Source organism: Chinchilla lanigera, unplaced genomic scaffold (assembly GCF_000276665.1).
Source record: "Chinchilla lanigera isolate Chin_1 unplaced genomic scaffold, ChiLan1.0 scaffold00008, whole genome shotgun sequence".
Lineage (NCBI taxonomy): Eukaryota > Metazoa > Chordata > Mammalia > Rodentia > Chinchillidae > Chinchilla > Chinchilla lanigera.
Window position 1 is genome coordinate 19,438,956 of NW_004955409.1, and position 24,589 is coordinate 19,463,544.

The following is a 24,589-nucleotide window of genomic DNA, read 5'->3' on the forward strand; positions in this document are numbered from 1 at the left end:
TGCACCTTCAGTAAACATCCAACTGCCCAACACCTTGATGTCACCTCATGAGGCCTTGAGCACAGGATCTGAGTAGGCAAATTCCAGACTTCCGAGCTGCAGAAACGGCTACAGAATAAACTATTGTTCTTTCAATTCAGTAAGTTTGAAGTGTGTTTTTCAAAAATCACAGAAAACTAATACAATTTTACTAAATGTATAGCAAACTGTTAAAATGCGATTCACAAAATCACAGTGAATGCCATCAGGAGAAAACACAGGATGAGATATATCAAAGACAAAAGGCTGTGAGTTGCATTGGTCACTGCGTCTCATCTTCTAAATGGAAAATTTCCTTGGTTATCACATCTGCTTATCTTAATAGTCTTTTGAACCTGGACTCCAGTGATCTCTTGATGCTGCTAGGAACTTTATTTCTTTTTATTTCTTTATCATCCTTATACTAATTTTTTTTTGCTCTTATATAGCTTAGGATAGATTATTATTTATTAATTTTATCAAATTATTTCAAATATCTTTGATTTATTTACCCTTTCCTGCTTTTCATACAGAAATAAGAAATTAGGGCATAGCAAAGCCTGGCTGGGGAAGTAGGCATGGCCTGTTATTTACAAGGTCCTGGACACATGCACAAAACAGTTCCCAAAACTCTGAACGTGGACTTCTCCAAGAATTGGAGCAGGCTTTCAATAAGATGGAGTAGAGTGCAGTCAGCCTAAGGCCTGGGAGCCCATCACCGCCTCGCAGGACCCGGATGTAGACGTTCTCGGGTTTTCCTAAGAGTTGGACAATATAAAAGAAAGGCAGACATGAGAAGCCAGTGCTATGGCAGCTTTCCCCAATAGCCCATGATGTGTTTCTGAGATATAGCATGCAGTTTTATCTTTCCACTCATCCTCTTTTTCTCTTTACTTGGCCCAAGCTTGCTTTGCAGAGACAGTTTCTCTCCCACTCTTCATTTTCATTTTCTTGAATAAATTTTGCCACTATATTTTGCAAGTTTCATTCAAGTCTGTTCTAGATGAGAAGAACCTCAACTCAAACTGCTGAAGGAGAGGTGAGCAACCACAAACCTGGTAACAGTCTAGTTGGTGAGCCATGTTTTAGGAGCAAGCTACCCGATAACAATGCTAAATGAGGAAAACTTGAAAGCCAGAAAAATGAACATTTTTCATTTTGGTTTCATTGACCAAAAGTGGCCAGGCAAAACAAAAACAGCAAAACAAAACAGAAACCAGAAAACCTTAAAACCAGAATGATCTTATTGACAAAACTTCCCTAAACAACCAACTTGTAATATCTATGCTTTCCTTCACCAGGGTAACTCAGAGTTGGTGACTAACCTTCCTATTGTACTGTAGAAAAAGAAAATAGGTTTCAGAGATGGAGACCCTTGATATTTGGATTTGTGTGGTTGGAAGGAGAATGTCTATCCTAGGTCTGGTCATCATTGTACTGTGAAAACAGACAGCTTGTCCTGTGTGAGCTTCACAGATGGAGAGGAATCTTGCACTGGGATGTCAGGCCTCCAGTGGGATGTCAGACTCATATTTGATTTAAAAGACACTTAAATAAGATCATGGACAATGAATTAAGAATGGAATATATTGAAGTGTTTAGCTCTTGTGATTGAGTGAATTGATTTTTTTTAGAGGTGAAAGAAAGATTTACTAGTGGAAGATATAGGCTGTACTCAAGAGTAGAGTGCGGGTCCTCAAACAGATGATGCATGATACTGTTGGTAACTGGGGGAGTTTACATGTTTTGGGGAGGGGAAATCTGTGGAATTTCATAATCTATAGTCTCAGTGTATGAAGGCTGGAAAGGATGAGCTACCCTTAGTGAGCTATTCCTATGGGAAATGTCAAAAGGACTGGCTAGTTTGGGTGAAGGAGGGCCTTTTGCAAAAGGGGATGGGCAGACCAGTTTGCAGCTGAAAAGGAGTTGCCCAGGTTTGCTAATCTGGAACAAGGAAAAAATGCAAATAAACCAGGCTATGTTCTGAGGCTGCAGTTTTTCTTTAATATATAATTTTTTTGAAGTTTTGATTTCCTTGTCTCCTTTCTACCTAACTTTATTTCTTCTATCCTATCCCCTACCCCCCCCAGCCCCCACCCACAACTTCGCTCCCTTATTCTTAAGGGGTTGCAGAAGATCAATGGTCCATCTTCAGTAACTGCTTCAGGCTGAGGAGGGGCATTGATCCTGCCTAGCCAGGAACCAAAAGCCTCATCCTGACTGATGTAAAGGAAACACGGGAATATCAGATTCCATCTTTTCAAGAATCACCATCTTTCAATAGTCTGAAAAAATGGGCAAGGACATAGGAGACACAACAGCCATAAATCATGCACCAGACAAGAATTCCAACACCCGATACCATAGCCAGGAACATGAGTAGTTTTCCCCACCAGGTTCTTTCATAGAACCAGAATGCCAGTCAGTCAGTAAAGCCTATGGCAGAGTCTGACATTACCTTAATTGATGAACATAGATCATGTAATGCAGAGGACACACTGGTAGAGTTTTCAGGAATGTACACAAAACGTTTTGTTTTGACAATTACACATGTTCCACCTGGGTCTGCTTTTAGAATACCTAGGCCAATTCAGTTTTGTAGAACGGCTTTTCTCATCATTTTTAATACTGAATTTAATCACAAAATACCCTCTGTAGTGTCATTTAGAGCTCTTTGCTTATAGTTAGTATGGGACACAATGTGTCCCATTACATTTTCAAGTCCTAAAAGATAGCAGCCAGATCATCATACCAGTGAAAATCTGGTGCCTCAAAACTGGGGGATTAGCTGCTTAATCTAGGGTACTCTAACAGATGTCTTCCTATCCACCCTGGAAGCAACCAAAGCCATTGGATTTTTACCATAGAGCCACTGGGTATCACTTGGGGCTGGCCACCTCATCCTCACCTGAGCTGGGGCTATAGCTCAGTACCAAACAAATCAGTATCTCTGAACACAATAGTGTGACTGCAACCCTGCAGTCCACAAGACAATATTGTGATTGTAACCCTGAGGAATCCACCTCACATCTCATGTGGAATTACTGCATTGTCGTAAGTAGATGTTTTTGTTCCCATCAAAGGGGAAAGAGATACTATTGGCTAACTTGTACCCTTTTTATATTTAAAAGCTTTTGATTTAATTAAATGAATCAATTTTATATGCTAAACATATATCAAGTTTTGGAGTTGTGGGAGATGATGCAGTATTACTGACTGAATTATGGACACACTGATTTTGATGCTGATGTCGAAATCCCTCGTATCTCAGGATGTGGCAGTATGTGGACATAGGCTCCCTAGAGAGGTAACTAGGCTAAAATGTGGTCATCAGAGTTGGCTGTATTCTGACATGACTAACTCCACTATAAACAGAGAATATAAGGACAGTGACCGACACAAAAACAGAAAACCATGAGAAAAGAAGGCTACTGCAAGCTAACAAGAGGCCTCAGAATGAAACCAACCCTACTGACATTTTGACGTTGAGCTTCTAGCTTTCAGAAAGTTTTATAAGAAAACATAGTTCTTTTATTTAAGCCACCCGGCCGATGGTCCTTTGTTATGGTAGCTGTAGCTGATATAGTCTTTGTCCCTACCTCTTTTCCCATTTTTTAGAGACAGGTTTATTTAGGTTTTGATACCTTTATTGGAATAAAACTGTTCATGTTAATGCCATTAATATACTTCACATGATGAAATTTAGTGCTATTTCTTTCATTACATAACCAACAACCAGAAATCATTATTAACTAGTAGTTGGTATCTGACACAGCTAACCACCATTAGCTCCAAAGAAAACCTTCCATCTTGCTTCCAGGGATTTACACTGTACTGCATTCCTCCTATTCCTATAGGACGATTTTTTTCAATGATTTCTGATCCTTCCTGTTCATCTACACTTTTCAGTGTGAAAATATATATCAATATTTATTCATGTTCTGTATGACAAAGCAAATAATTCCAAGATTTTATCTCCATCATTAGGCCATGCGTAATAATAACTTGCCTCTTTGATATTTTCATTTATGTATTTAATAGACTTCTTAAACTCAACACGTCCAGATCTCTGATCTCTATTTTATCCACAAACCTCTTTGCATATGGCCTTTAAAATCTCTTTATAAGTGTTTTCACATGGTAATAGGAGTGTATATACATACACACATGTCTATAATGCTATATTATCAGAACTGGTACAATTATAAAGGCTGAAACCCCCTGTCTTCCATCAGCAAAATGGATTTTCCTGGAGAGTAGATGGTATAGTTCAAAGACAAGATCAAAGGTCAAAGGCATGAGAACCACAACTGCCATAAATTTCAAGTCTCTTTCCAAGGGTAGGGAAAAACTTAAATCCTGTTTCCAAGACAATTAGGCAGAGTAAGTTTTCATTTCCTCCACCACTGTATTGTGTCATCCCCTCAATGATGTGGATGATATCTGTACACTTTGGAAAGAACGGTCTCTCTCCTCACTCAGTCTAATGATTTAAATATCACTCTCACCCAGAAACACCCTCACACTCACACCCAGAATAATGTTTTACCAAATGTCTGGGAGCCCCATTACTACATCAAATTGACATAAAAAATTAGCCATCACGTTTGCGATCTCATCCACTTGTAGCTACTTACAACTAATGAAAAGTGAGCCATCCGTGAAGTTACAATGAAGACAGTCAATAAGATCACTATTACTATAGATCAATTGCATATTCAGGAGACGCTTATCACCTCATGTGCACTTCTGCTACACTGACTACACCCAACACTGTTTCTTATTTGGAATATTGCAATACCATGTATAGTCTTCTTGCTTTTGCTCTTGTTCCTTCATTGCATTTTTCCTTAACAAAATACCCAGGAGGAATTTTGTATAAATGTAAGCTAAGAATCTATGACTTTCTGATGGAAATGTGATCCAGGCTTTGCATTTGGTTCAGAGGAAGAGGCAAATTATTTTATTAGTTTATAAAAAGCTCTTTGAGCTGGTCATCCATTAGGTCTCTGGCATCTTCTTCCAGTACCATTACTTTTACTTAGTCCACACCATCCCCCACTGGCCCCCTGCTTCTTCCTTGACCAAACCTAGCTTCCCTCACCTAACTGTTCAGCAATACTGTTTCCTAAGCCAGAACTTTCTCCTACAAGGTACTGTATAACATTAAATCCTTCATTTGTTGTAAATCATTGCTCACGTAGAATTTTTTAACGGAAAGGTGCTCTGATCATCATCTTACAGATTGTAATACATCACTCTGCCCTTAGCACTCTATTTATTCTTCCTTATAGTTTTCTATAATATTGTCATATGATTTTATATGTTATGATTTTTTCTTTTTTTATTATATTTTTTGTCTATTTTATACCCTAGAAATTTTTATGGTCTTGGATCATGTTTATATCTCCAGTATTAAATGCAGTATTTGCCTTGAGGGATCAAATTTCACTGTTTATTTAAATATAATTAAACAATAAATGAATGATCAAAATTTTCATAGTATTATAAACTAAAAGGAACAATATCTGTGATCTATCCAGTAGTTTTATGTCTGAAATACTAAAGATATATTAAAATCATTCATGCTGGGTTTAGGTTATGGCAGTCATAATCTGTACCTTCAATGTTGGCTGAAATTTCAGAAGTCCTGTGGGTTGCTCAAAACTTTGTTCAATAACCACCTCCTAATTCCATTGTATACAATAAAATCATTAATATCTGTTAATATATGAAACTTGCAAACAAAAGGTCAGTATACAAAATCAAAGATGTATTTTCTTTTTTCCATTTCATGTGTTTTTCCAAACTATTTAAAAATTGAAACAATTCCATACTTAACAGAGAGTTTTATAGTGTTCCTTAATATCTACAAAAGTGAAAGTGTGTAAAGGGAAGGGAATAAGCAAACTCTGGTGTTTCTTAAATCTAGTCCATGAGCTCAATAAAGTATAACTTTATAATAAATGCCAATAATGCATTAAATATTGTTATAAGGGATGACACAAATATGATTTCTGTAGCAGTATAATATGGAATGATATCTAGATTGGGGCAGGATGGAATGGAGATGGCATGGAGAATTTTCAGAACTCAATTCTTTTTTGCACTGGGACTTGAACTCAAGGTCTTGCACTTGCTGGGCAGACACTTGCTCACTGAGCTACATCCCCAGCCCTGAGAACTCAATTTTAATACAATAATAATGGTATATTTGTTTCCTTGCCATTCACTTCCCATCCTAACCTTCATTTCAAGTGAAATTGAGCATTTTATTTCCCACACTTATTATGTATACGTTTTTGTATATCATTGTTAATATTTTTCAATCCTTTTCTTTGTTTCCCACTAGAAATTGAGACCCTGGATACTAATAAATTGATTTCACTACATCAACGTATCACGATTATTTCCTAAAATTACTATCTGTAATAGAAAGAGGACACCAAAATTAACCTGGATCAACTTCCTTATGTACCTGAGAGATATTTTATATATAGGCATGTTCAATAGATAGGGTTTGTACAGAAAAAATTTAAAAACATGAATTTCTTTCCTGAAATACTTTTAATACGTTGCCCTAGAGACACACTTTTCTTGACTTCAGGGGATAATGTGTGTCCAATGAAGCTAAGTGAATTTTGGAGTGTAGTGCATTGCTATCATTCATGGGAATATGGTAAGCATGTGATGATGATGTTTACCACAGGTAGCTGAAAATCTCCCTGACAAGATGATCCTACAAAAGATAAAATATTTGAATAGTGATACCAAAGCAATTGCAAATTCTCTCTGAAATTCTAGGGTATAACACTCTTGGACTAGCTGACAGGATAAAAGAATAATTTAGTAAGGTGTTTTTATCTATTGTAGCTCACCCCTAAAAACATATTGAAGCTATGTTGAAAACTACATTACAAGTTATTGCTGCCCTGAGCTTCAATAACTTGTAAAATGTCAGCACTGCACCTACTATAAACACATTGGAAAAGCATTTTAGTACATTTCTGCCTCCAGGAGTGGAGACCATTTTTACGGAACTGGGAAGTTATGACTCCATCCGTTAAGCATGTCCCACAGTTTACCCCTTGTAAAAGAGTTCTTGCACAACTCCACACTTATCAGGCAGAGATGGTGGTAGCTCGCAGGAGGGAATAACTTGTTTCTTTGTTCATTTCTCTTACTCCAAAACCTGACTAATATTCTGCCATTAAAATAATGCCTCACATAAAATATTAACCATTCTTGCTTCAGTTTAGAGCTCTTACCTGCCCTTTGTTCAAGTGTAGTATTAAAAATTCTCTCAAATGTAAAGCACCAGTGAATGAATCACACTTTTAACAAAGAAGATAATATCATTTTATAAATTTAAAATTTGATTCTTTCTATTTCCCACTTTCTGCCTTTTCCTAAAACCAAAGCCCTCCTGTACTGTGTGACTTACATTCTCTCCTCTAATTTGAGGTCTTGTTGGAGGACACTGTTTGCAGGCTAGTATAAACTAGGGGTTAATTAGAAATGCAGATTCTAAGGCTGTACTCCAACTCCCTGCATAGTTTTCTGCAAATCAGCAAAAGCCCTGTCTTGGTTACTTTCCTCTGGTTGCTGAGACAAAATACCTGACGTCCAGGATTAAGGAAGGAAAGGTTTACTCAGCTCACAGTCTGTGGAGGTTTCAGTCCATACTCAGCTGGCTCCAAGGCAGGGCGGCAGGGCACAGGGGCCACACTTCAAGGTGGCACAAGACAGCAAAAGCAGCAAAAGCACAAGAGGGGGCTCTTCTTCTACCTTATGTTGTGTGCTGGCTATCCACCTACCCGAACACCATCTCTGGGCTTTCCTCTTGCACAAGCTCAGGATGAATACAAAGTATGGACCCTGGCTCCCTGCTGAATCACGTAGTTAACCTTCCAAAAATTTCAAGTTGACACAATGTGTCAACCATAACAAACCCAAAGTGATCAATATGCAGATTACAGTTTGGAGAACATTGATCTTAGGTCAAAGATAGATGGAATAATTAACTCAGAATGGGGATTATAGTTTATGTGTGCAAAGACAGATACTGAGATTGGTATTCAAACAAATTTTTGAAATGCTATACTTTATAAATGAATGGAAGCATATTGCTATATGCAAGATTGACAAACTCTACAGTGTTCTCAGAGCAGTATAAACATGATGTGCAATTTTTTGCAAAGAATTCATAATATCTATTTATTCAAATAAATTACTCCTGTCAACTATATATACACCTAAATTAAAAGATTTACTGTAAAACTTGCTTTCATATTGATTTTTAAATCACTGTATTGAGGCGCTGGGGATTTAGCTCAGCAGCACAGCACCTGCCTGGCAAGTGCAAGATCGTGAGTTTGATTCCTGGTACCAGAAGAAAAACAAACAAACAAACAAACAAAAAATAAATCACTGTATTGAATACAGTATAGCTTTCTATTTCTGTTATAATTCAATAATGTAAAATTCTAGATATGGTATTCAAGGACAAGTGATATGTACACAAAATGCATACAATATATATACAAACAGCTGTTTATTTTCATAATAGTAAAATATAATTAAATTCAATTACAAAGTAATAGACTATAGTTATTAAAATGGCTAGAAGTTTCTGCATTTTTGTCATGCAGAATGATGACCAACATAATTTATAATGTATATGTGAAATTGCTGAATAGATCTTGTAGTCCCACCACAAAAAAAGAAAAGTGTGTAAAATGACGGCCATTTAATTAACTGATTTATTTTGCAATATACATATGTCAGCACTACATGCGGTACATCATACATACATTCAATTTTGATTTGTCAATTGTACTATACAGTAAGAAAACTATGGGGAAACTATACTATACACTTTTTTTTTGTTTTTTTTTTCCCGGTACTGGGGATTGAACTCATGGCCTTGCACTTGCCAGGCAAGTGCTGTGCTGCTGAGCTAAATTCCCAGCCCCTGTACTGTACATTTATGTTCTACAGTGAGAGAATATTCATGATATACACCATGAATAAATACTGTGAAAATCATACATACACACTATGTAAGTTAGTAAGTTCATTATAAAGGATATTTGCCATATTATATTACACAGCATAACATATATATAGTAAAAATACAGATTTAAACAATCATGGGAAAAATATATATTAAAAATCAGTGTTCATTTTGAGGGGTGTGATAAGACACATGGAATGAGAAAACTCTCACTTCATAAATTTTTAGCAATAGTATTACTGGTAACATCTACTTTGTAGAGTTCTAAAAGTTTTCAATTTTTTTTTTTTATTCTCTTTTGTCACTATGTTATGAAATAACTAATTTACTATTTGTCTCATGTTTTTAGCCAGTCGTTTTTGCTTTCCTGCTGGGAGTCATCTCCATTAGGAAAGAAAAGAAGTAGGCAGAAAATGAAATACAATATTTTTTAATGGTAAAACTAGCAAATTCGGCAGGGGGAATATTCTAAATGGACAAAGTTACCTTTCAGAATTCTCTGTACACGTAAATAGTCCATCCTTCCTTTAAACAAAAGGAGCACTATGTACTCTAGCAAGGAGCACCTGTTTAGTAGGAATTGTGCCAGTTGGTGCCACCGCTTTATCTCCATGCATCAGTCACTTTCAGGGGCAAATTGGGTCCCTTGTCTTGTTGCTTTGGCACCCCCTAGTGGAATAAAATCACGTAGATTAGCACAAGCCAGGAGTAACCAGCTCACCAGGAATCTGTTGTCTGGAAGATAAATGTGCTTCATTTTTCAGGTAACTTCTATGATCGGAGCACTTTGGAATGAAAGTACATTTCAGCTACATTGATTTAGTGCTATGGCCTTCTGATAAAGGCACTGTCAGAACCGGTGTGGTGCAAGCTTCTCTGCGCTTCCTGTGGGTTTTCAATATTTAGCAAAACAGCTGTGCACAGTCAAGTTCAATATCCAGAGCTGTAACAGGTAAGGTCACAGCGAAAAAATGAAATAGGAAGCTCTTAGGATTACACACATGTGTGTAATCTATGCATGTGTTCGTGTGTAGTTTGCTTCCTGTTAGGAAATTAGTTCTGTGTTTTGTGTGCTAATCACACAGGTGCCAGAAGAGACTTTTAAATGCAGGATTTCTAAACAGCTACAGGCACAGGATTTGGAGTTAAACAAATAGGAACTTGCTTCTAGCATACAATATTTATTACATATATTTTAAAAGTACTTATTTCTAAAGTATACATGATGGGATAAACATTTCAGAGGATTATGATGATTATAAAACAGAGCGTGTATTACATTAGTGCTTAGTTTACATTAAGTATTGAACTTAGTGATATGCATAGGTTTCCTTTAAGACACAAATATAATACCATTTTATTTGAGTTATTCTATTTTTTAACTAGAAAACTGCAGGCATCTCTCTCCTATTATCTGAAAATAAAACTCTACTACTAATAAAGCATATAGATATATTTTTCTGTGAAACGTGATGAAGATCCAGCAGATGTACATTTACTGTAAATTATTGATGACCTGAAAAAGACTATTCCAATAAAAGAATAGGGATAATCCCCTGACCATTTATACGAAGAGATCCCCTCCCCAAGTATTTCCGTTTATTCCCATCCGCTGGTGGGAGGAAATAATTTAAAGAACCTTTCAGCTCGAGGCATGTTTTATGACTCTATCTAGGTTGTCATTCAAGTAGGTCAGGAAAGAGAACAGCTCCTCTCCCCAGAGTCAGGCAAGTGGTTTGAAGTTTCCAAGCTCTGGTAATTGGAGTCGCAAAAGTACTGAGTCAGCCCGAGCCGCAGACAGGGAGTCTCGGAGCACTGCTCTCTGCGAGCCAGTGTGGAAGGCCATCTGTCGCGATTATACTGACAGCTGCCACCTCTTCACTGAGGAACACCTGAAAGGCCAGCCTGAGTGGTGAGCTGCCTCCCGAACCTCTGCGGTCTCCTGGGAGAGTCTGGGATGGCCCAGGTGCAGCTTTTCTTTCCCCTCCAGAAGTTAGGGCCCTTTGTGTTCCAGCAGTCCCCTGTATATTAATACTTAGGTTTTCTCTAAAACCAAATTGGATGTTTTCGAACTGAAAACATTACTTTTTAAAAGCTCCCAAAGCTTTCTTTTTCTCACCATTTAGCAATTCACCAGTAAGTGCTGCATGACATGGACAGCATTATATCTCAGAGTGGTAGAATAAAACAATTAAAGCAAGTAGGGAGTGCAGTACTGATGTTTTGTCATCTTCTACAGGGAGATGCCACAGCCTTAGTAACTTTCACACACACACACACACACACACACACACACGCACACACATTTATATATTGTCCTTAAAGGTATATTACATCTAAAGAATGGAGACAGTTCTTTACATTCATTTTCTATCTCCTTGTGTATGAAATACTTGTAGGAAGCCTTTGGTTCTTCTCAATATATTCAGAACTGTGACTTGTGTACCTAACAAAATCATGTGTGTGGATAACTTATTACAAGCAAGTGTCCCCTCTCATTGTTTTACCAAGGTCAGCTCTTTGAATTTTCCTAGAAGACTTCCTATATTTCTATTGTTTCTCTAATGAAATGGCTACAAAGAAAAATGACATTATTTTATGGTTTTGGTGGTTAATATTCCAAAATCAGTCTCAATACACTCAAGTTAAAGTATCAACATGGCTGTGTTCCATGTGAAGGAAAAAAAAGAATAATTCCTCATCCTCCCAACTGTGAGGGGCCACTTACTCTCGGCTGATGGGCCAATTATATCATCTTCAAAACCATCAATGGCTGGTCGTTATTGTATTATGCTACTTCACCCCAGTTAACTGCTTCTGTAAAACACGTCTGCTTGGGTTCCCTGGCCTCTCTATTCCACTTTAAAGAACGATCTTCCTGCATCCTTGGAAATGGTAAAGGAAGTATGGAAGTTATACACAATGAAGTGCTGCTGTGCTGCAAAGAAGGATCAATCTGAGTTATTTGTAAGAAAATGGATATAACACAAGGGCATAACGTGAAGTAAAGGAAATCAGAGTCACAAGGTTAAATATCTCTCAGTTTCTCTTATATGAAAAACTCACACTATAAATAAAATGCAAAACAATAGGTAGATAATAGGAAATAAGGCCACAGTTCTTTTGCAAAAGGAAAGGAGACCAAAAGACTGAGGGAGGGAGGAAGAAGGGAAGGGAAAGGGAATGAAACTGGAATTAAGATGGGTTATATACAGGTATCAACTCACCAGGAGGAATGTAATCATTATGTACAGCAAACATGTACTAATAAAGAATAAGAACTCAAAAAAAATTAACTTCTTCTGTCATGATTCTTAATCACTTCAGCAAATTCCCTTTGTGACATATTCACACATTCCCATGATTAAAACATGCACATCTCTGGGGTACCATGTTTTTGCCTAACAGACAGGCTGGGAAAATCCTTACTTTGTACTTGGGGAAACTGGGATTCTAGTAGCAAAGCTGGGTTTTAAACACAAGCTTCACTTTGCAGTCTGAGTTTTAAGAAATGCACAATTTAATATTTATAGATTAAGTGGCACAGAAAAAGTAAGAATGAAAAAATAGAATGATGTGACTTTTAAAACTGTCTACCTTTCAATAAAATCTTGGTAAAATCATGATGACAGAAAAAGATAGAAATATGACCTTACATAAAAAAGAACAAATGCTCACACATAATGATTATTGTCCACTAAGATTGGTCATGCTTAATGTACAACAGCCTGAGAAAAGCAGAAACATACTAAGAAACAAAAAATCACAGCAAAAGAGTTCATGGATGATACATAAACCTAACAGACAATAACTGAAAAGCAGAAGAAAGTAAAGCAGCTCTGAAGGAGAAATTAAATGTAAGAAACAAAGTGACAGCAATAAAATTAGAAGAGTTAATCAACGATATAGAAAGGCGTATAAAATGAGGCTATCTGGAGTTACTTTCTGCTGCTAAAATAACAAAAATGAATGAAGTCATTTTCTGTATTTCTATTAAAATTAATTGGAAGCCCAGTTTGAATTTGGGCATGGGATCCTTGCCCATGGTAGAGAGGAAGACAAAGAACTAAAATTGGGAAAGCAAAGCAGAATGGACGCATTGATTACATCCAGTAACATTAAGTAATGATTTTTAAACTAACTTCAGCAGTGTCAGGATTCATTGTGCTCAGTTCAGTACATTTCTGTAAAAACCATCTGCGGAGACATAGGTCCAGGGTGTTTACAACTATTTACTGCCAAACTGAATGGAGGCATTCAGTATCCTAAAATTTTATTGCAATGGATTCATTTTCACTACCAAATTCTTATTAAGTTCTACATTTAAAAGTCTCCTTTAATATGTAAAATCTACAAATACAAAGTGACTTCTACATAAAGTTTCTAGAACATTATTTTCCATTGTTTTTAACTATATTTGCCAAATTTTTCTAAATTTATCGACTCAAATATATTTTTTTACCTTCCCTACCACTTCTATTTGCTCAAACTAATGAAAGTTATAATATTGTGTTCTATAAATACCAAAGCATGTAATTTTCCATGAAAATATGACTGGATAGTAATAGTAATTCCTTTAAACTATGGAATTACTATTTTAACAACAGAAGTAAAGCACATCATGTGACAAAAGCTTTAAATACTTAAATATTGATATTCTTCTTGCTGTTTGATATTGGATGATATAAAACAATTGTTTGAAAACTGCAGGAAGATAATCACCAAATAAAAGTTTCTTTCAAATGAATTATTTGTTTTCTTACCTGGTTGCCTTACAACCCAAAAGAAATCTGCCTCCACAAGTAACCCAAATACCCCAGGGCTTGTCATTTCTATAACAGTATCAACCCTTTGACAAAAATAAAATCAAAGCCCAAGTGTGTGTGCCTGTGTGTGAGTGTATATATAAACATTATACAATTATACTTAACAGTTCATTATCTGTTCTCTTCAGAAAAGCAAGCAACGATGTACATTTTTAGATTATAATTTTTAAGAGCTCGTGTTTGAATTTGGACTCGAGAATGGAAAATTGAAAACATACCCAACTTAAAGATGTAAAAGCATGTAGCATCAAAATATATAATGGTTTGATCAACCTTGCGTTTTTACATCAGGTAATCTGAGCAACTTCGCTGAAGATAATACGTAATTCAACAACCACTGTCAATTCCTATCATTTTGCTCTGAAACCCTCTGTTATCTTTATTGTTTTCGCTTTGTTTTGTTTTTGCCCACCTTGTTGGTATTTTACTATTATTCTTTTTTATTATTCTCTAGTATATATTTGTAGATTATAAAAGTCTAAAATATAGCTTCAAACTATCTTATGGGAAAATGAAATACTTTAATTCACAAAATTAGTACTTCAAACACCAAAGTACTTTATAGTAACATACTTAAGTAAAGTTAAAGTACATGATTCCAATGTTTTGTAATTAAAGAATACTACTGATTAAATTACTGACAAAAATGCAGGTGACATCTGACTATGAAAGAGTGAAGACGGGAGATCAGACTAGGCGCTTTCAGCCCCTTCTACACCGAGCAGGGCTCGGTGTAAGAACGATTATAATACAGACCCACACTGTAAATTCATTCTGTATGACTGGATGGAACAGATTCTTCTCCACCGTCTCTTCTAAGGAGCGCATATTTCACAAAAGGGTCAAAGTAGTATTTGTTTCTTGCTGTAGGTGAGGCACGATTTTAGCAGATCTTTTTATTTGGTTTTTGCTTCAGAAGTTACTTGGAAGATTTCTGAGAAGACGATTTTTTCCTCTCCGACGCAGTGCATAAACCTTCGGTAAGCTCTGTCTTGGTCATAAGAGTAGTGTGGATTCATGGAAGCCAGATCTTAGTTCTCTGGGCTGGGGATTTAGCTCAGCGGCACAGTGCCTGCCTGCCAAGTCCAACGTCGTGAGTTTGATTCCCGGTACCAGAAAAAAACAAAAAAATCCAAAAAAACAGAACTCAGTTCTCAAGTAGCTCAGCCACTGTTCTGTTTCAAAACAAAAGCTGTGGACGCTGTACACGCATGACATTATTTCCCTTTGTCTCAGTCACCACAGGACATGCAGGTCCACACATGGGTATTAATGAGAAGGCAGATTTACCCCTGCCACAGTGACGGCTTATACCAGACTTTGTAACACTGCTAGCAAAGTGTTTTGTACACCTTGTATCATTGAACACAATCTGTACAGTAGAGAAACATTTAGTCATTCTTTAATATGCTAAATACCAGAAAAAACTGTTTTAAATATCATCTCTTTATTCCAGTATGAGACAGATACAGAATGATAACATGGTTTGGTTACTGTGGTAATTCGAAGAGAGCATGTAATACTACTGACAATATCATTACTGTACCTTCCACTCATACTCTTAAATAAACTCTACTTTTCACATGACTCTAGTAGGATAAAACAACTTTTTTTTATGGAATAAAATAAAACAATTTCAAAACAAGTAGAAGACTAGTAATAGTTAATACATTGTGTTTTGTTATCTTCAAAGTAGTTACTGAGAGTACAAGGTACAGGCATGAAAAATTGTCCAAATAATATTAGCACAAACCTTTAAAAAAACTGTCTTAAGTGCCAAATATACCTGGTCTCCAGGTTATGTTTAAAACAAAGCCTATAAAGGTAATTCAAACTGACTTGTATTTCAGTGTCTCTGTTTTTAGTGTCCATGTCACCACAATATACCACATTGTCTTTGTCCATTTATACATCCGTATATGGTTTTCATAAATGTAATGTATTTGTTCTTTTTCAGAAGGATCAAATGCACAGCCCTGGGAAGCTGGCTGGATCACCATTTTAAGATCTCAGCCTCCAAGTGTTTCTCCCCATGTGTATCAGCTGCACAGCGACTGGGAAACTAAGGTTGCAGGCTACTCTTCAAAGCTTTCCACTCAGTTTGCATCTAATTTTTATTTTAATTTCACTAGAACCCTTTACATGTTTTCTTCATAATTATACTACTTTATATTATTATTGTTTAAATTCATATCTTTCAGTGGAAAATAAGTTTCTGGAAAATAGAATTCATAACTTCTATCCATGTGCTCCAAATTCTTGATAAGTTGACTGGGAAAGACTAGGTATCAAATAAATGATTGTTCAAGAAGTTACTGTGTATACACTACAGTACCTTTACTGTGATGTACAAGGGCTGCCCCTGGCAGGTCTGGTTTAGAAAGGATGACTGACATGGCACTCATTGGTTAATCCCACACAGTTGTTTCAACATTTCCCATTCAATCAAAATTATCTTACACATGTATACTACATTTTATCTGCATACTCTATGACTTCCTCTGATCTAACTTTTTCAAATCCCACATTTGAAATTTGGTGCAGATTATGAAAATAAAAGATTTGATTCTAGGAGGTCAGTATTTATGATGGTCAGAATTATTTGATCAAAGAACAGAAGGGATGAAATTGAATTTTTAAACCTTAATATCTTATTCAAATGGTGTGCTAGACTCTGTGTGTGTGTGTGTGTGCATGTGTCTGACAGAGAGAGTGAGATGGGGGAGGGAAGGAGGAGAATACTGCAGGAGAAAAATAGTACTAGGTTTTGGAAGATAATTTTAGCACATATAGAGACCCATATATAGTAGATACAAATAGTCATGGAGTCAAGAAATTTTCAAGAAATAATACTATATGCTATTGAACACTCAAATTTGTGTCTATATTTTCAAGAGAACTCAAGGTATAAGGAAAAACTACATTTTGTTTGTTTGTTTCCCTCTAGATGTGGTTGTGGCCTTATTTTGTCATTACCCATAAACTGAAAACAGTATTTGCCTTTTTCCATTGTAATTGATATGCTATAATTCTAAGTGTAGGCCAAATGAGAACTGCATTTGTTATTTTCTCTGTCACTTCATTGTTCACTGTGTCAGTCAGAAATCATGCCAAGGAGAAAAGAGAAGACGACTGCCAACTGGGTGACAGCAAGAGTATCTCTAATTGCTACCGAGGAAAAGAAAGCACCCTGAGAAGCAGGGTAATCTGGGAAACAGAAGTCTGATATTGGAGGGTAAATTCAAAGAAAGTCCAGCTGAACCAAAATCCAACATCCAGGGGTGGATTGTGAGGGGGAAATTGGATCACTCCTGTCCACCCTCCATTCCAGACTTGGCTAAATGCTGTCTTGGAAATACATGATGTATACTCAGAGAAACCTTAAAAATGATAAAAATAAAGAAATTTTATCTAACTGCTACTAGTTGATAAAAATAAGAAAAATATAGATGATAATAAATTGCAGTTAGAAATTAGAGGACAGAGCACAAGGAATAAAAAATCTGTTTATAGAAATCATAGCAGAAAATGTTTCAAATATGGTGGAAGAACTCACCATACAGGTAAGAAAGGCTTACAGAACATCAAATAACTATGATTTAAAAAAGAAGCTGTCAGTGACACATTGTCATCGAAATTTCTGATACCCACAAATAAGCAAAATCTTAGGAATATTTGGAGAAAAGAGCAGAGCAAAAATCACTTATAGAGGTAAAGTCTTTAAGATTACAGCAGATTATTTTTCAGCACACATTTTATTTGTTTTTGTTTTTGTTTTTTTTTTCTCCGGTACCGGGAACCGAACTCACGACCTTGCGCTTGCCAGGCAGGCGCTTTTGCCGCTGAGCTAAATCCCCAGCCCTCAGCACACATTTTAAAGACCAAGAGATTCTGGAGTGAAATATTTCACACTCTGCAAAGAAGAAAACCAGTTTCCAGATCATACTAATACATCCTGCATAATTATCTTTCAAAATTGATGGAGATGTAAAGACAGTCTATGAAAAATATCACCTTACAAAGTTCATGAACATTAACCCAGCAGTCCAAAAAATACTCAAACTATACTGTACAAAGACAATGAATGCAAGAAAACCAAGAAGTCTGATGGAATGAATATATCAAGCAAAGTGAGTACTTAAACAGAAAGGGAAAAGTAGAATGAACAACAGAAAAAGAATGCAATGATAGGAATAATTTGACACCTTTTAGTAACAACTCTTGAAGAAAATCAAAGGAAATGGCCTTGACTCCCAGTTAAAATATACAGATTGGGAGACTGTATCACAAAACAAAACAACATTTTGTTGCATTCAAGAGCTTCATGTAGTCCAAAAAGTAACTCATAAACTAAAATCCAATGAAGGAAAAACATTATTCCATTCATGAGGAATTGAAAAGCAAGCAGTGATAGCAATTTTCTACTTAGAAAACTAAACATTGCACTAATACAGATCAGGGAGTACAAAGAAGGTTGCTACATAGTATTTAAGGGAATAATTCAACAGGAGCAGACAAGTTGAAATATATGGGCACCATATATTATATCCACCCAAGCTCATAAAAAAGTAGTACTTGATATAGCACACTTCATTTTAGCCAAAAGGCCAAGAAGATCAAATAGAAACCAGCACAATCGTAGTGGGGTGATCTTACTGACTCACATTCACAAATAGATTATTCAACTAAAAAAATTAACAAAACACCCTCAGAACTGAGCCAAACCTTCAAGTAAATGGATTTAATAGATATCTAGAATTTTCTACCCTACTACTAGAAAAGAATTATTTTCTCCAAGAAAGACCATAGTCTTTCTCCAAGAAAGACTAATTCATAAATGCAGTGGATTAAGAAATACAAGAGAATTAAAATTATCCTAATCTACACTGTATGATCATAACACATGGAAACCAGAATTCAATAGCAAAAGAAAACGTAGAACTCTTAGAAACACCTGGATATTCAAGGCCACACTTGTGTATACTAAATGGGTCAGTGAAAAAATCAAGGAAGAAATTAAGCAATGCTAGAAATTCCTAGAACTGAATGATAATTCCAGTACAACATACCAGCACCTCAGGTACACATGGAAAGCAGTTTTAAGTAGGAAGTTTATTGTTGTGAATGCTAACATTAGAACAGCAGAGCAAGTTCAAATAAATAACCTAATCATGCAGCTCAAGGTCCTAGCAAAACTATACAGCCCAAACACAAATCTAGCACAAGGAAGGAATTCATAAAACTCAAAGTGGAAATTAATGAATGGAGACTAAGAAAAATCCTATGCAACAATGGGTTATTTTTAAAAGGCAAAAAACAAAATAGACAAACCCATAGCCAAATTTTCCACAAAAAAGGATTCATATTACTGCAGCTAGAAATGAAAAGATGAAATCACAATAGACACTGCCAAAATCCGGAAGATCATTAATGACTACGGTGGAAAACTGTATTCAAACAAATTGGAGGATCTTAAAAGGATGGAAAGATTCCTAAACACATAAAAACTACAAAAACTGAACCAAGAAGGCATAAAACTTCTGTAAAGTACAATAACAATCAATGAAATTGAGGCAATAATAAAAAAATCAAATAATAGATTCACAGAATCTGCTATATTGTACAAGAACTTCAGAGGGGTACAATACAAATACTCCTCAAAATCCTTAATATAACTGAAGGGGAAGGAGTATTACTAAACTCCTTCATGGAAGGGAGTTTTACCCTGATACCAAAAGCAGACAAGGACCCAAACTGAAACAAGCAAGCAAACAGCAGTCCACTCTCTTCAATGAATGTACATGCAAAATCTGCAACAAGATACTGGTAAACAGAAAGCAATAAAACGTAATATAGATCATACATTTTCACAGAGTAGACTTCATCCTCAGGATGTAAGAATCGTCCACATATGCAAATTAGTACATAGAGTACAACACAGAAACAGAAGCATGAACAAAAATCACATAAACAGAAGCATGGACAAAATCTAATATCCACTTGTGATGAAGACTGATTAAGAAAATTGTTGTAGAAGGACATTATCAGACAAATGCCATTCATGATAGGCCTACTGCCCACATCATATTAAATGGGGCAAAACAAACTTTTCCTTTTAAAATCAGGAACAAGACAAGGTTATTCATTATTACCATTCCTATTCAACATGCTACTTTAGCCATAGCAATCAAGCAAGAGAAAAAAATAAAACAATTGTGTATAGGAAAGAACAAAGTCAAAATGTCATTTGCAGATGACATTATCCTTTACATAGAAGGCTTAAAAACTTACACCAAAACATTCCTAGAATTAATAATCAGATTCAAAATTGTACCAGAATACAAAATCAATTCATAAACCAATAGTGTTTCTGTATATAAATAATGAACCTATAAATAATGAACCTAGCAGTAGCATAAAAGAAAATAAACACTTAAGAAATAGGAACACAGAAAGTACAAGATCTTTACAACTACAGTACTCTGAAAAAGGAGATAGAAAAACATCAGAAAATGGAAAGACATCCACTGTTCATGGATAGACAGGACCTTTGCTGTTAAAATGGCCCTACTTCCAAATTGGTATATAGATTTGGTGCAATGCAAATCAAAGTGCCAACAGAATTTGTCACAGAACTGTAGAAAACAATCCTAAAATTTGTTCTTGTGAATTAGGAATAATGGGAAGTCCAGTGTAGATGCACGACTTTTCTGATGGGCTGCATTCAATTTTTAAGTAATTTAATGAAATGAGCCCTTACATAATAGAATGTTAGCCAATAAAGAGAATAAGTTAATATTCAATATTCAAGTTAATAACAATTCTTTTTGTAGCATTTTTAGTATAAGAATTTTATGTGAACATAAATGTATTATACATCTACCCCAAGAAGATAACTAGTTGTGATGCTTGATACTTTCCCAAATAATATTTAACTCTACTAATTTTCAATTACTTGGGTAAAAAATCCCTAGTCATCTTTATAAAGGGCAAAAAATGACACTTTGCTTAACCAAATTAATAAAGAATGAAGCAAATATTTTATGTAATTAATGATTCTACAAGTAAAACTTATTTTAGGAATTATGTATCATATGGACAAAATAAATTTTGCAACCCACTAATTCCATATATATTTATATATTTATATTTTAGTTGTATGTTTTGAAATATAGAATATGAAGTTTTATTATTTGTTGTCTCTAGGTATTGCTTCAGATGATAAAAGTCTGAGAGTAAATAAAATAGAAAAGGCCTTTGCCCTTGTGGAATTTATTGAATATATAAAGCAGAAAGTACCTAAGAAAAATTTATTAACATAGGAGACTATTATTAGACAAGTGGTAGGGAATCAGGCAGAGGGGGAATGTATATAGATGTATAATAAAGGGGTGAGTACAATCCAAATGTATAAGTATTGAAACACTCCACATGTAAATCTGGCTGAGGGCAGGCAAAGGAGGAGGTGTTGAAGGGATAAAAAGAATCAAAGTATGTTATGTGGATGTACAAATCTACAGAATGAGGCCCATGGATCCATAAAAAAATTAGAAAAGTTAAAAAAATACATTTGGTAGTAGAGTAAAGTGTTGTGATGTTAGATTTGTTGTTTAGGTGAACTTTTAGAAGACACAAAAGCATGAGAGAATAAACCACACTTGGCACAAGAAAGTAGAAAATAATGAATAGTCCCTGATCCATGACACTGAGGTATTCATTGTCTCAGAAAAAAGACACAGGTATGTGCAACTGTCCAAGATAGATGGGGTAAGGGCCACTGAGAAGGCAACGAAGGCTTCAGACAGGGCAGATAGGGTGAAATGATTTCCCTCTTGAGGAATGGAGAAATTATTTGAAGAATATGGAATGAATTTAGTGTCCCTGTGAATACATGACCATAATTATTAAGGGAGGTTTATGGAAAGATTGCTGTGTGTACAGAAATACAGATCAAAGAAAATAAAAAGTAGAGCATTATCAAAAGTAGCAAGTCCATACACCTGAATAATTATTTTATGTTTTTAGATATGTTCAACATTGAACATGAGCCAAATCCAGGTTACTGAAACTTCTTCAGTCAAAAATGCAAAAATACAATGTAAGCAAAATAAAGTTTCTGGTATACTTTATAAATTAATAAAATATATTTTATAATGAATATATTTATTGTTTTTATTATCTATCTAATTATCATAGTAAAACACTATGTCACACGAGTGAAAAAAATTAAAGAACTAGCATGAGAATATTTTCATAGCAGAGCTGTCACCAATAACTGTTTTAAACTTAGTATCCCTTTAATGGTGAATGATATTAGTACTAACACACTAGTACTTAATGCGTGTTTACTGCTAATGTTAAATGAGTATATAAATCTATTCTCATGCTTTTAAAAGATTCTGGTGAAAATAGATGCCAAGTCTCAGAAAACTCTTTACAAAATGTAGATTGTACCTGGAGGTTTTTTGTTTGTTTTGATAATGGCAATTGAGTTTTCTAATCTCTCAACCTCTCTTTTATAACACAGCGAAGTACAAAAGCAGACATTCATCTGCACCCACCAGCAATGATCCGGTGCTGTGGGGCAGGGGAGAAAGTACCATCAAGTGGCCATTGCTCATACTTTTGGTGCCATGGGTGATAATATCTTCACTCTCTGACACAGGAATCTCATATGTTCTACCAGTACCTATTAAGGTGTAGCAGGCTGATTTTTTATATTGTGAGTAAAGTAAACAATTAGACCCTTCCTAAATTCTGACATGGACTATGAGGATACATAATCAGTTCTTAAAACTTACCTGCTACATCACCACACACCTACTGATGAGAATCTCTGAGGTTGAGCCTCTAAAATTGTGAGAGCTCCGCTGATAATTTGCATGAACATAGTATTAGAACCAAAATTCAGCACATTAGCCTTCTGTCAGCTATTTAAGCAGGTTAAGTATCTTTCACTTTCAAAAGTGTAGAAAATTTAGAAAGGTAGAGTACAGAAAGATCTATTTGCATATTAAAAGATGAATTTCATTTTTAAATTGTTAGATTTATTTATCCTTAAATAAGGTAGAAATGCTCTTAAGCCTCTTTTTTCTTTTTTCTAAAAGATCAAATACCTTATTCTGGTTTATATAAGTAGAACTTCAAGGCTGAGTTTGAAAATATTCTTGTTTGTGTCTCGATGTCCCCCCAAAGCCTCATACAGTCATGGAGCAGGCTTCTAGAGTTTTTGATTGATTCATGGTCCAATGCTGGAATTCTGAGTATGAGTGCTACCCCCGTCCTGGGGCATATAATATAAGGGAGGGAAAGAGCTTTGACCTTTGCCTCTCCTCTCTTTTGTTATTGTTGCTTTTGCTGTTTCCTGCCACCACAAACTCTTGCTCTCTGCTGTGGGCCACCCTGCCTTGGAGCCAGCCAGGTATGGACTGAAACCTCCACAAATTATGAGCTAAATAAATCTTTCCTTCCTTAATTTTGGACATCAGGTATTTTGTCTTACAATGAGAGAAAAGTAACTAAGACAGCTCATTTGTTTCTGTTTAGATATCCAAAGTTAATGATTCTCATTCATTTTTTTTTTTTTTTTTGTGATTCTCATTCATTTTTACCTAATGGCCAAGTGTCATGAATCTCAGATTTTCTGACTTAGTGGATTCTTTCTTTTTCTTCATCCCTTGCTGTTTTCCTTTCCTTCTTTCACATGTTCCTGCTTTTGACCAGTCACATTTTAGGACTTCTCACAAATCTATTCCTGCTATGTATATTTTGCTATTTTCTCCAACAATATAGGCCCATGAATGTCCACAAGTAGTACATAATATGTTCATCAAAAGGTCTATTATTTGAATAGGAAAAAGAAGTCCTCTTACCTAGAAAACTTACTCAGAGAAGGTACAATTGATGTGGTAGCATAATGTATATGAACTTATTGTTCACAAGGGTGAAACCAAGATGTGAATATCTTCTATTGTTATAATTGGAGATTGTTTCAGTGCTCTAGATAGTGTAATTGCTTACTTCAGAAACTTGGTTTTCAGCCTTATACTAATTCTTCTATAGTTCCTTTTGTTTTTTACTTTAGAATTAGTAGAACTTTAATGAAAAAGCATTTACAATGTACAGATAATAAGAAGCACTCATTTAAAAGTGATATGTTGGAGAAAGCACCACATTTAACAGAATTTGGCGAAACAGTACTTACGGCACCTCTCAGGGGTTCTTGTCAATTAAGTTGGCAATAAGGGTGACAGTGGTCAATGTTGATATCTAAGGAATGTCAAAACTGTAGAATGCATTATTCAGTCTGAAAAAAATTATAAATGAATCAAAGTAGAGAAAATTCAGGAATGAATGTAAAATTTTGAAGTGAAAATTATTTCTCTAGAAGTTCAATTATGCATTTTTTCATCACAATATATCCACAAGTTCAAGTCCAAGTGTTTTTAATGTCTTATGCTACTTATGAATAAGGATGAAAGATAGGCTTTGGTTATTGAATCTTTCAAAACATTGCTGACTAGATAGCCTTTAATCATTTGTGAACCACTAGGCATTTTTCATCTTGGCAGAGAAAATTAATTTGAGTTTAAAAGTAACTTATTGGGAATAAACCATCTCTAGATAACACTATATTCTACCTAGACAAGGAAAAGGTAATGACGACTGAGTTATTAATATGTTCTCTGATCATATTCATACTTTTCCTGCTTGTGTGTTTAAAAGAAGA

The 24,589-nt window shown here is 35.4% G+C and overlaps 1 long non-coding RNA gene across 1 annotated transcript; it reads right to left on the reverse strand.

Moving 5' to 3' along the window:
* Positions 1 to 536: 536 nt before the first annotated feature.
* Positions 537 to 24,152, reverse strand: LOC106147714. Its single transcript, XR_001232623.1, has 3 exons — positions 24,065 to 24,152; positions 9,521 to 9,703; positions 537 to 776 (listed from the first exon to the last, which is right to left on the reverse strand). It is a non-coding gene; the product is annotated as an uncharacterized LOC106147714 (long non-coding RNA).
* Positions 24,153 to 24,589: the final 437 nt, after the last annotated feature.